The following is a 12,377-nucleotide window of genomic DNA, read 5'->3' on the forward strand; positions in this document are numbered from 1 at the left end:
GGAGTTTATCAAAAAACTGACAGAAGTGTTGTGTTTTGTGCGTTGTATCGTGTTTGTGGGCATTCGGGTGTGTTGTGTTTACGCTGGCGGGCGGCGTCCTTACCAACTCCGGATTATGTCTATTACATCACTAAACTTCATTTAATAACTATATGCCTGTTAAATAGAAGATTTTAATTGTTAATAGCATTATATTGTCGTTTTAATATGGAACACGTACACATATGCGAAACGTCTAAAGCTGGTGTCCGAAGTGGTAAAAATATTAGTGTGCGATGTTGTCAATGTACGGAGTGTCTTGTATCATAGGAATTACCGTTTGTCGTGGCGCCATCTATGTTTTGACAGCAGTACTACTAATGTTCCCACGTTATGTGATGATCGCTATACGGGTGTTGCGGTCAGTTGCTCTTCTATATATGTTTATGGACAACGTAGGTGATTTGAGGCAATTTGCGGCCAGAGTGAAATAGTATCCACGCGGTGAGTGATGGAGGAGGATATATACTGCTGTGTACTCGACCAGCGGGTGAGAGGTAAGTTATATCGAACAATTATGGGGAATAGATGGGTTATTTTAAGCGTAGAATGTCAGGTAACCGGTAACTACACAGATGGGGTAGTGTTTTTTTGTCTTTATTTACTAAAGTGGAACATTACATTATGCCTTTAGCTGAACAAGTCTACTGGTGGGAGAAGTAGACGGGTTTTATGAAAGTATTTTACCTAAATATATATTTGTATTTGGTTAACTAGTTCAGCCGTTACCAGGGAGGGTGTTCCTTTAATCTAATCTAAAAATTCTAGCCGGACAAAGTGATTAAATAAAGAAATTGAATAGAACGAAGTGGTTTGCCAGGGTGCTTAACATTTAGTTTAGTTAACTTACTTTGCAGGCCATGCTTAAAGAATGCAAGTTTATCATATTGAATTTATCGTAGTTTTACTGCATTTAATATACCGTTTTTACCCTATTTAATTATGTCGGGTAAAGGCCGGTCGTGGAAAGTTCCTAATATAGCAAGTTTTAAAGGAAAAGTTTGAGTTAACTTTAACGCTTAAGTTAGTGACCAATTAGCTTGGTCTATTGTGAGGAAAGTTACTATATAGAATCTAACATTGCAAGTGCCATTTCTCTACTCTTTTTGAGAAACATGACTAGATACATGAATCGCATAGTTTTATTACTAAATGTTCATGGATTAGGTTGCATAGTTGAGGAAGTAGTGATAAGGTTTGTGATTTTGTGTACCTTGACTTCAGCAGAGATTTTGATAGTGGCGCAAAATTGATAGGGGCTCGGATCATTGGGAATTCTGACTGAAGTTGATTAAGTCATGGCTATACCAAAAGAAATTAGTATAAATGGGGTTAAGTTGGGAGAAGTGTTGTAAGTAGTGCCTAAAAGCTCTCCTTGGACCTCTGTTATTCGCAAGATTATGGTTTAGACTGCAATAGTTGCAGAATTGGCAAATAAAAAATACCGATGCCCTATATAGTTTTGAAATGGTTAAGACTACCAGATGCAGTTTAATGCTGACATATGTAAGGTTTGGGGGCTAGGTAAAGATGAGATAGATGGTGTAGATTGTTAAGAGTATTAAATTTTTTGCAGGTGGTAAATTCTCCCCGAGCTGGCACTGCTCTCCAGCCTGGGATGTTGATTGGTTAGTCTTCAACTGCCTCCCAACATGGTAGTGAGGTCCTGAGCTGACATGCAGTGAGGAACGTGGAAAGCTTCCTGAATTGGCACATGGTATGCCTCCCTTTCAAACCAGCAGCTGGCACAAATGTTCCAGCTAACATCAGAATAGTGGATGAAGCCCACACTAAAATGTAAGTGGTACAGTAAATGGACACCCCCCCGCCTCTTGACACTTAACAGTTGGGAGGAAGGGGGGGGGAGAAAGTGTGGATTATAGTTCTATTGCTACAGAATCTTTTGCCATAAAAACTTCTGCTTTTAATAAATATTTCTAATTTTAATATTAGTTGGCTTGCATGGTGTATTAATCATTCCTTTGGCAGAACTGTAACTAAATTGTTCCCACAAAACATTTAATCCATTAACAGCACTGTATCAGGTTCATAAAGAAATTTATAATAAAGACCAAGTGTGGTCATAAGTGCTGCAGATGGGGGAGATAGAACCTTACACCTGCAGAAGTGTGGTGATAACTGGAGAGAATATGGCCTTGTATAGTTGCTAGTGTAAATATTACTAAATTTAGTAAAATCACATTGTCTTGGTAGTATAGTTGGGTTAATTATGAATTTTCAGACTAAAAAGCTTGGTACATAATTCAACAGAATAAATTTGTCCCCCTAGTAGTAAGCAGTGGTTGCAAAAGAAGAATTTGTATATATAAATTTTGTATTGCTTTTATTCAAATGTTATACATGGTTAAATTAAAGTTTTTGCAATGTTCCAGAAAAATGTTCATGACTAAAGTTGTTGGAAAATAAAATTTGTATAGGATGTTGACTTGAAATGACTATAGCTTTGTTTGTAATTAATAAAGATGGGACAAAGATAGTTAGTGTGGCATTTAAAACGGCAACTGTTAAACTGGTGGTTCAGGTATGAACAAAATAACATCGCTATGCAAATAACTTTTTAGTAATATTTGCTGTTCACATGACAGGTTGTGGAAGGTCCTGACAACAAAGAGCTGCAGGAAAATACTTGCAGATCTACAGTAAGTAGTGTTGTGTACATTGGAATTAGAGGGTAGAAGTTAATTGCTAAAAACCTATTAAATATTAGGGTATGGAAATTGAATGGGTATGGAAGTCTAGGCTTAGGCTAGTGGGTACCATATCTGCAAGTTTAGTCCTTTCAGGAATGTATTGAATAGAATGGTATGTTGAAATTGTGAAAATTGTAATGTGGGGCATTAGATCTTAAACAGCATAGTTGAGGGTGTTTTTATTAATAAAATTTTAATGAAATATAAATCTTTAGTTAACATTAAATGTTTGTTAAATAAGCTTTAATCTATAAATGTATAACACTGTTAAGGGTAATCATGAGTCAAATAAAGTTAATGGCAGGAAAAGTTTTGTTCTAAGTGATGGTATTTTTTCCTTGAAAGTAAAAAAAATATTCAGTGTTTACTTTAGCTTGGTTTTAAATTTATAGTTTTCCAGAATGTGGTTTGGAAAGTCCAGAAGTCCCTCTGTCAAACAGAATCGGGCGAGTTGTAGTAAAGGTTAATCTGAATAGATTTGCATAAAAGTAAAAAAATAGTAATAACTTAAACAATATAGCATTGGCTAAAGATAAATGTAAATTGCCATTGAAGTGCAGTTGTGGATAGTTTCTCAAATGACATTTACTGAAACTTGGCAAATTGATGCCATATATATTTATATTGCTAAATTAGATCTTTACTACTGCTACTAGAATATGTAGGAAAGGTAAATTCCTTAAAGAAATTTTTTTCATCTGAATTTGTAAACTACTGAATGATGATTTGAAAAGTAAAGCAAGATTGGCTTTAAATCTGAAATTAATTTGTTGAAATATTTTTCAGGTGAAAGTGATTATGATGCATGGACTGGCTTGGAGTGAGTCTCCTTTACTCTACAAAAGTGGGTGAGTTTGAATTTGATGTTTTAGCTATATCAATGACCTAATCTTAATTCTCTTATCTAGTCCATTTATAGGTGTGTAACCATGTCCTACTGTTACAACCCACAGGGGATGATGCAGTTTGTACTGATCCTACCCCATTTCATAAAAGGGGACCAGGCAGTCCTGCAGATTTCCCTGGCTTGGCTTTTTCAGGGCTTTGCTCTACTACCCATTGAATAGATGGACTAGATTTGCATAGGTTTAGGGACCCTTAACAATGGTTACATTGTTAATTCTCACAGGGCTTGTTTGCATCTAAAACTTTAGTGCCTGGCATGCATTGTACAGTGAAGCATATGTACAATGTGTTGGTGGCACTAAAGCGGTGGATGTAATTCACCCATTCAGGGAACAAGCTCTGCACTAAAATCAGAGGAAGGGATAGGCCTGGCTGAGCCAATCTTAAAAGATTGGCTGTTAGGATTTTTTGGGCTTATTAGGCATTGGTGATAATAAAAGTAGTGTCCCTGTTTAATGTTTAGTTTTCTTTTACAGGTGATTGTCTCTGGAGTTGTCTTAGCCTTTTGGATCTTCTGTTCATCTAGGAGCATCTGTCCCACAACCTGAAACAGTAATAAATATTAGATGTATTATAAATACTATATGTAAAACTTGTTAAATAAAACAATTTTAATGAAACTACTTTATATACCTTATCCTGAAATTATGCTGGAAATTATTGTTTACATTGATGCAATGTTTAAACATCTAAATTTTTTTTACTTTGAAAATAAATACTTGGTAAAATTTACACCTATTTGTAACTTGTTACATAGGTGCATGCAAAATGCATTGAAAAGATGTAAAAGTGGACTACCTATTCAATTTATGTAAACTAACAAATATTGCAAATTAGTCTGAAATATTAAATATTGACTAAAGTTTCTTCCACTTTGTTTTCATATTTGAAAGTAAATTTAAAGCTATGCAACACCTAAGCTTTGTACAAATTATGATTAACAATGACCTTTAGTTAATTTAAATTTACAAAACATTTGAAAAGTGACACTGAAGCATCTATTCAACATGGTTTTCACAGTCTTTGATTAAATTTGTTACCAAAGCTCTTAAATGATTTGTCTGCCAAACTCGTCAGATATTCTGAAATATTTTACCTAGATTAAAACCATCATTGTTTGAAAGGGCAAAACAGGTTACTGTCAATTAGTTTGACCTAACATCTGCAAGGTCCTGAAGGAATGGAATTTTTTCTTGTAAAACTGTTTGCTAAAAACAAACCCTGCCTAATGAACCTGCTCATTTTTTTTAGAAATAGTAATTGCAACATTACCTAAGGCCATTGTTTTAATAGCCAAAGTACCAAATGAAAGACCAAGAAGCAACAAACAGGTACATGGTAGAAAGGACCCTTTCATTTGTTAAAGAAATGACTGGGAAAAATGCTGTCATACCACAAGGGGTCTTAACCATTATCATATACATCACTGACATTAATCTAAATATTACCAACCACAAAAATTGCTAATAACATGTTATAAAAAAAATAAAGAATATAATATTGAGGCCTTAATGCAGATCTCTAACTCTACAAATAGTAACAAGACTGGCAGTTTCTTAATATAAAACAGAAAAAAATCCAAGACCTTGCACATGAGCCAGAACAATCCATATCACAACTACCACATTAAAATGAAACAACAATGAAGGTAAGGTAATTACCAAAAGAAGGCACCAAACCGGGAAGGCCATGTAGCACAATCAGAGGGCGCTAAATATCACCAAGAATGCCAATACGAGAACAAAAACGCATAAGGCGAACGATATCAAAAGTATCCGATTCACCTAGAATTCTATCGAGGGACGGTCGGAAAGCAAGACACACGCTCGTCCTGGAAGTCAGGACATTCAACAAGGATATGCACAACTGTAAGAGGGACAACGCAAGTCGGACAATAAGGAGCAGGGCGGCGCTCCATTAAGTGACCGTGGGTTAAGCGGGTATGACCAACCCACAGCCGTGCCAAAGCAGTGTCCCACTGCCGGTTACGGTGGTAGGAGGAAGGCCACGGGGACACACTAAGTTTGAGAGTACGCAGCTTGTTACCAACCACAGAGGACCAACAACCCTGCCAACGGGGAAGAATGAATAACAGGATTAAAGTCGGAATAAGGAATACCTTTACGGGAGATGGGACAAGAACGGATAGCTTCCTTAGCGGCAGCATCCGCACGCTCATTGAAACACCAATATGGCTGGGAACCCAGCAAAACTCTACTGATTTAAATTTACTAGAAATAAGAAACAGCCAATGTTGAATCTCAATGACCACCGGATAGACAGGATTAAAGGACCCTAGAGCCATGAGGGCACTACGAGAATCAACTACAACCACAAAGGAGGAATGAGAATGAGAAAGCAAGAGACAAAGAGCATAGAGAATAGCATAAAGTTCTGCCGTAAAGACGCTAGCCTCCGAAGGGAGGCGACACATGTAAGTACGGTCAGGAAAAACAACAGAGTAGCCCACACCGTCCGCAGACTTAGACCCATCAGGGAAGATGGAAATAGAGTGGGAGTGCGAAGAAAAGTGATCAAGGAAGAGGCTTTTCAGAATTGTAGGAGGGGTAAAGGCTTTAGTAATACAAGTCAAGGACGTACAAAACTTGGGAAGGGGGACTCTCCACGGAGGTAATGAGGGAACAATACGAGGAGAAACATTAGAAATATGAACAGAAAGAGAATCCTGTAAGCGAGATAACTGGACAGAAAGTGGGAGACAATGAAGAGGAACAGGAACCACAGGAGGAGGAAAAGTCAATGCACGACAGAGGCGAGAGGAAGGATGTTGGAAGGACCGCGCACGATAGAGAAGACAGTAGCGATCACGGCAGTCCTGAAGAGAGAGAAAGCCAGTGTCAACATACAAACTAAGGGCGGGAGTCGAACGAAAGGCACCAGAGCCGAGACGCAACCCAGTATGGTGCAAAGCATCAAGACGGCAAAGAGTAGAAGGAGAAGCAGAAGAGTATGCAGGGCAACCATAATCGAGTTTAGACAGGACGAGAGAGGAGTGCAAATAGAGGAGCATGCGCCTATCCGCTCCTCTATTTGCACTCCTCAAGAGTAGAAGGAGAAGCAGAAGAGTATGCAGGGCAACCATAATCGAGTTTAGACAGGACGAGAGAGGAGTGCAAATAGAGGAGCGTGCGCCTATCCGCTCCCCAAGAAGTATGGGACAAAACCTTAAGGAGGTTAAGGGCCTTAGAGCATTCAACTCGGAGGCAAGAGATATGGGCTGACCAAGACAAACGAGTGTCAAAGACTAACCCCAAAAGTTTCGCGGAATCCCTGTAAACAATGAGATGACCATAAAGCAACAACAATGAAGTAAAGGTCCTTTCAGTAAGAATCTATCATTCACTGAAAGTTGCTGCAGTTAAAAATAAAAGAAAATACAAGTCCCTAGAAATAAACAAGCAACCTTTTTGACTAAGGAAAAGAAGGTAGTTATTCTACTGTATAAGTCTAAGTATTCACTTAGATAACTGTATCCAAGCATAGAGGTTCCCCCCCCCCCCCCTTCCCTTTCAGAAAAACATCTACTTTCGAAAAAGTTTAACATTGGCCAACAAAAATGATTCCAGAACTAAATTGCCTAATACCAGGAACAACTGAGAGCCATGACAAACACTGCAACCCTCTCCTACCCCCAAGTCTTATGCTATTTATGATCCAAGGTAATTTGAGATACTATACTCTACTTCCTACAGACGAGTCTAGTGAGAGGGTGATCTCCTGGCGCTTAAATTGAAGCACGATACAGGTGTCAACGAACATCAGTCAGCCCACTTGTCAGCACAGTGGATAACTAATGACATCATAATTTGCAGTGTTGTATGCCTCCCTGTGGCCATTTAAATCAATAAAACACAGGGTTGTGGCAATGTTTACAGCATAAGGCAAGGTATAGAGGAATCCTGGAATGCCATGTAATGTGTAGTCCTTGAATGTGCTTTAGGCAACCAAATTGAATAACAACATTTCTGGTGTTCGGCTATATAATCCGAGTTTCTCATTTGGTATAATGTTTTAAACCTAAATAGGAATTCACTTTAAAGGTCAATTTATTTGGAAAGTGCTAACCAGATTCCAAATTACTGAGCTCTGAAAGTACTACAAGGCAAGTTTAACCGAATGAGTGTTTGCCTATCCATACCCCCATGAGGTATGTGACAACACTGAATAAAGAAAGGGTCTTTGAGCATTCACCGTGCAGGTATTTGACATGACCAATATAGCCAAGTGTTAAAGATCATTCTAAGCAGTTCTGCACAATCCATATACTATCAATTAATATAATTGTACAATGGTGCTTGGTGGATGATATTTCCTATTAAAACTCATTGGACAACTGTTTGTATTAGACATTTTAAACCTACAAATGGTAGCCCTAGATATCGCACTACAGTATTAATTACAAGATGAACAATGTAAAATCAATACCACAACAACAAAGGATGACGGCTTTTCAACAACCGACAAACACACAGGTCTAACATCAGCCATCCCGAGAGAGGACGTCCCAAGCATGTACACCCCACAACTTTACATCACCTTTGCTACCTCACGCGAGCACGCAACAGCATGAGGATGCCATACTCCCAAACCAACTCCATGCACTTTGAGGCTTTAACAACTCAACATTTAAAAAGTTGATTTAAAAAATCAAACGCCTGAATTTTTCCCTAATTAAATTTACTAGGGAAATGCACACCAAGCCATGAAACTTACAATGAAGATGAACAAACTACACACAACTGTCACCAAACTTCCACATACCACCCCCTTCTCACTCCTGCCCTCCCTCCTTAGGTGCTCTGATTGGCTGAGCACCTGAGCCACCACCACTCACCTCTTGTTGTGAGAGCCTAAAGCATGTTTGGTTGCACTTTAAAAGTTCCCGAGTGTACTCGCCTAATTGTGAGTACCGCCTGCCCGGTTCACCATTTTGTTTTTCAATCTACCTCAATTTACCCCTTTACAGTCAAATATTATGCAAAATTCTGTTTAAGACTTGTCCCTTCTTAACTTAAATAACTGCTTTGGCCATCTGCAATCTTTCTAGGTGGGTAAAAATGACTCTTGAGGCCAGAAAGGACTTATCAGACGGCGATCATAACAATACGGTACACACACAAAATCACAACCTGATATACACCAAGCAGAAAATCCACTGGAGCTGTGAGGCGACGTAAACCCTTGCCCAAGGCACTGGCAGCTGCATACTCTACCACAGTATATTACTGACTTTGTAAAAGTCTTACAACCGGATTTCCCCATAAATCACAGCAAGTTTTGAGGCCACTCCTTGAGTCAACGTCTTACGTAAGCCCTACAAGCATTCAGGTGAAGGCTGAAGCAGTTCAACACCATACGCCCCAACTTCAAATACACAGTTGAGAGGCGGGACCAAAACGTGATTTTCTGTGTGTGCCTGAAGTTGGGGCATACGGTCTTGCTTCACCCTTCACCGGCGTAATTCAGGGGTTTTATTTAATACTTGGACTGGCTTCAGTAGGGCCTCCAGACTTTCTGTGGCTTCACAAGTGTCACGTGAATCCCCTGCATAGCAGTGGAACTGCCTTTTCCCTTCACCTTCAATGCCTCTGCACTGGAAGTATACATCTACACCAGCCCAGAAGAGTCATCAGTCCTGCCACCTCTCCATACCCCCCAGGGCCTGGCACGGCCTGGTACGACTCAGAGGCAAGCCGGGCGCCACTGTTAACTGGCAGTTTGTCCCCACAAACAAGCAGTTAGCCGCCTTCAACTGACAGTGGTACAGCTCAACACAAAGGCACCGCCAGCCACAACGAGCAGTTTGCCAGTTGACCAGATGTCCACCTCGTGTTGACACTGGATGAGTCATCACCGCCGGACTATATAAAGAGCGCTGCCTCCCTGGAGAGGCAATCTCTCCCTTAGTGCTCTAGGATCACCTTCGTGTCTCTAACCCGTCGTCCGCTTCCAGCCAACGTCGTGTGACTGATGCCATGGTGGTATGGTAGCTGTCTTCAGAACACCAGTATATCTTCATACTTTTATTCATTGCTTATAGTTTATTTTTTGCATTTAAGGTCATACTAACTCGTTCACCTTTGCATTACATGATAGTCAAGTATTGTCATGTGTTATTTTTGTTCATTACTATTTCAGTAAATTGTTTAATTATTTATTTGATAATTTTCATTTGTTTCCACCTGCAACTTACACACTGCAAGGCCAATAGCAGCATTTCTTTCATTTATGCGAGGGAGAGCCATACCATCTTGGTTCAGTATAGCTGTGATACCATAACCCGTCACACAAGATATCCACTTGTAAGACTTTTACCATCAGTGGTGGTAGAGTATGCAACTGGCAATGCCTTTGTTACAGGTTCGCTTCATCTCACAGCCCCAGTGGATTTTCTCACACATTTGAATACATGAAACAACTTTATTTGATACATTCCAAACCAAAGTACTGTACAGTACAGTAATTATCAAACCATCAAATGTGTGGGATAATCATAGTGCGCTAAATATCACTAACGTCGCCAATACAAGAACAAAAACGCATACGGCGAACAATATCAAAGGTATTGAATTTACCAAGAATTTTATCGAGGGACAATTGACAGTGAGGGATGGTCGGGAAGCAAGACACGTAAGTCCTGGAAGTCAGGACATGTAGAGACAACGGTTTGGACAATAAGAAGCAGGGCAGCGCTCCATTAAGTGCCCGTGAGTTAAACGTGTATGACCAATATACAACCTCGCCAGAGCCGTTTCCCACCTCTGGTTACGGTGGTAGGAGGAAGGCCACGGGAACACACTACTCTTAAGAGCACGCAGTTTGTTACCAGTAACAGAAGACCAACAACCCTGACAACGGGCAAGAATGGGGAAATGAATAACTGGGTAAAAGTCATAATAAGGAATACCTTTACGGGAGATGGGACAGGTACGGATAGCTTCCTTAGCGGCAGTGTCCGCACGCACATTTAAGAACACACCAATATGGGTGGGAATCCAGCGAAATTCCACTGTCTTAAATCTACTGGAGATAAGAAACATCCAATGTTGAATTTCAACTACCAAAGGATGGACTGGATTAAAGGATTCTAGAGCCATGAGGGCACTGCAAGTGTCAACTACAAACACAGAGGAGGATTGACAGCGAGAAAAGAGTTGATGAAGAGCATAGAGAATAGCATAAAGTTCTGCCATGAAGATGCTAGTCTCCGGAGGCAGGAGACACAAAGGTGCAGTCAGGAAAAACAACAGAGTAGCCTACACCGTCTGCAGACTTAAGACCCATTGGTGAAGACGGAAATAGAGTGGAAGTGTGAAGAAAAGTGTTCAAGGAAAAGGTGATTTAGAACTGTAGGAGGGGTAAAAGTTTTAGTCATGTGGGTCAAGGCTTACAGAATTTAGGAACGGGGACCCCTCCATAGGGGCAATGACGGAATGACACGAGGGGAAATATTGGTAACACAAACTGAAAGAGCATTTTGTAAGAGAGACAACCGTACAGAAAGAGATAGGTGGTGAAGGGGAACAGGAACCACAGGATGGGTAAAGGTCAAGGCATGACATAAGCAAGAGTGAGGGTGCTGTAAGGACCGTGCAAGGTGGAGAAGACAGTAGCGATCATGGCGATCCTGTAGAAACAGGACGCCAGTTTCAACATACAGGCTTAGGGTAGGTGTCAAAGGAAAGGTACCAGAGCTGAGCCGTAACCCAGTATGATGCAGTGTGTCCAGATGGTGAAGGGTAGAAGGAGAAGCAGACGAGTAAACAGGGCCATAATCGAGTTTAGACAGAATGAGAGAGGAATGTAAAGAGAGGAGCAGTGTCGATTAGCTCCCCAAGAAGTATGGGACATGACCTAAAGTTAGTTAAGGGCCTTAGAGCATTCAACTCGGACGTAAAAAATAAGGGGCAACAAAGACAAACGAGTGTCAAAGATTAGCCCTAAAAGCTTTAGCAGATTCTGTGTACAAAAGGGGATGACCCCTGTTACCTAACAGTAAATAGGTATCTGGGAGTTAGCTGTTACAGGCTGCTTCCTAGGGGGGTGCATGTGTGGGAGAAAAAAATTTTAGTAGTTAACCACTGAACTGCTCTGTCTCCAAATAACACCCTGGTGCACAAGAAATAAATTCTTTCCAAAAAATTTTTTTCTCTTCTTATATTGTTAAAATGCAGAGTCTGATCACGGGGAAACTAAACAAAAAATATTGTATGTGACTTACTTTAGCTGCGATGGAGCTGGGAAGTTGAGCAAATTATGGGCGCTGAGCGTTGGAGCGATGGGGGTCTGTCGGCCCCACCACCCCGTGCGACGGCAGTTGCTGCGAATAAAATGTTGCGCAATTATTTTGAAGTTTCTCATTCATTTCTTCCTTTTTTTTGCTGTAATATTATTTAAAAGTGTGTAATTTGTGGAATTTATATAATTCAAAGTATAGAACATCGCTATGCCCAAAATTATGGGCCTCATATATGCGACATATTCTACAATCAAACAGTGCTTTTGCTGTTATTACACTATATACATACATTGTATATACCCATCTACGTATGTATTCACCATAACGATCCACTATGTTGGTATGGTGAGCCCAAAAAACATGAGTGAGCTGCCACACCCTGCCAGTCCTCCCTCCCTCCTCCAACACATTACTCGCCAACATTCCTCCTCCCAAAATACTGTTATTGTGTTTATTACACT

General features: G+C 40.1%; 1 long non-coding RNA gene across 1 annotated transcript; it reads left to right on the top strand.

The window, feature by feature from the left end:
• The first annotated feature begins 381 nt into the window (after positions 1–381).
• On the top strand, positions 382–4,171 carry LOC138350670 (uncharacterized). Its single transcript, XR_011222191.1, has 5 exons — positions 382–536; positions 1,616–1,836; positions 2,646–2,699; positions 3,537–3,598; positions 4,133–4,171. It is a non-coding gene; the product is annotated as an uncharacterized lncRNA (long non-coding RNA).
• The last annotated feature ends 8,206 nt before the right edge of the window (positions 4,172–12,377 follow it).

The sequence above is a fragment of the Procambarus clarkii genome, chromosome 46, assembly GCF_040958095.1.
Source record: "Procambarus clarkii isolate CNS0578487 chromosome 46, FALCON_Pclarkii_2.0, whole genome shotgun sequence".
NCBI classification, from domain to species: Eukaryota; Metazoa; Arthropoda; class Malacostraca; order Decapoda; family Cambaridae; genus Procambarus; species Procambarus clarkii.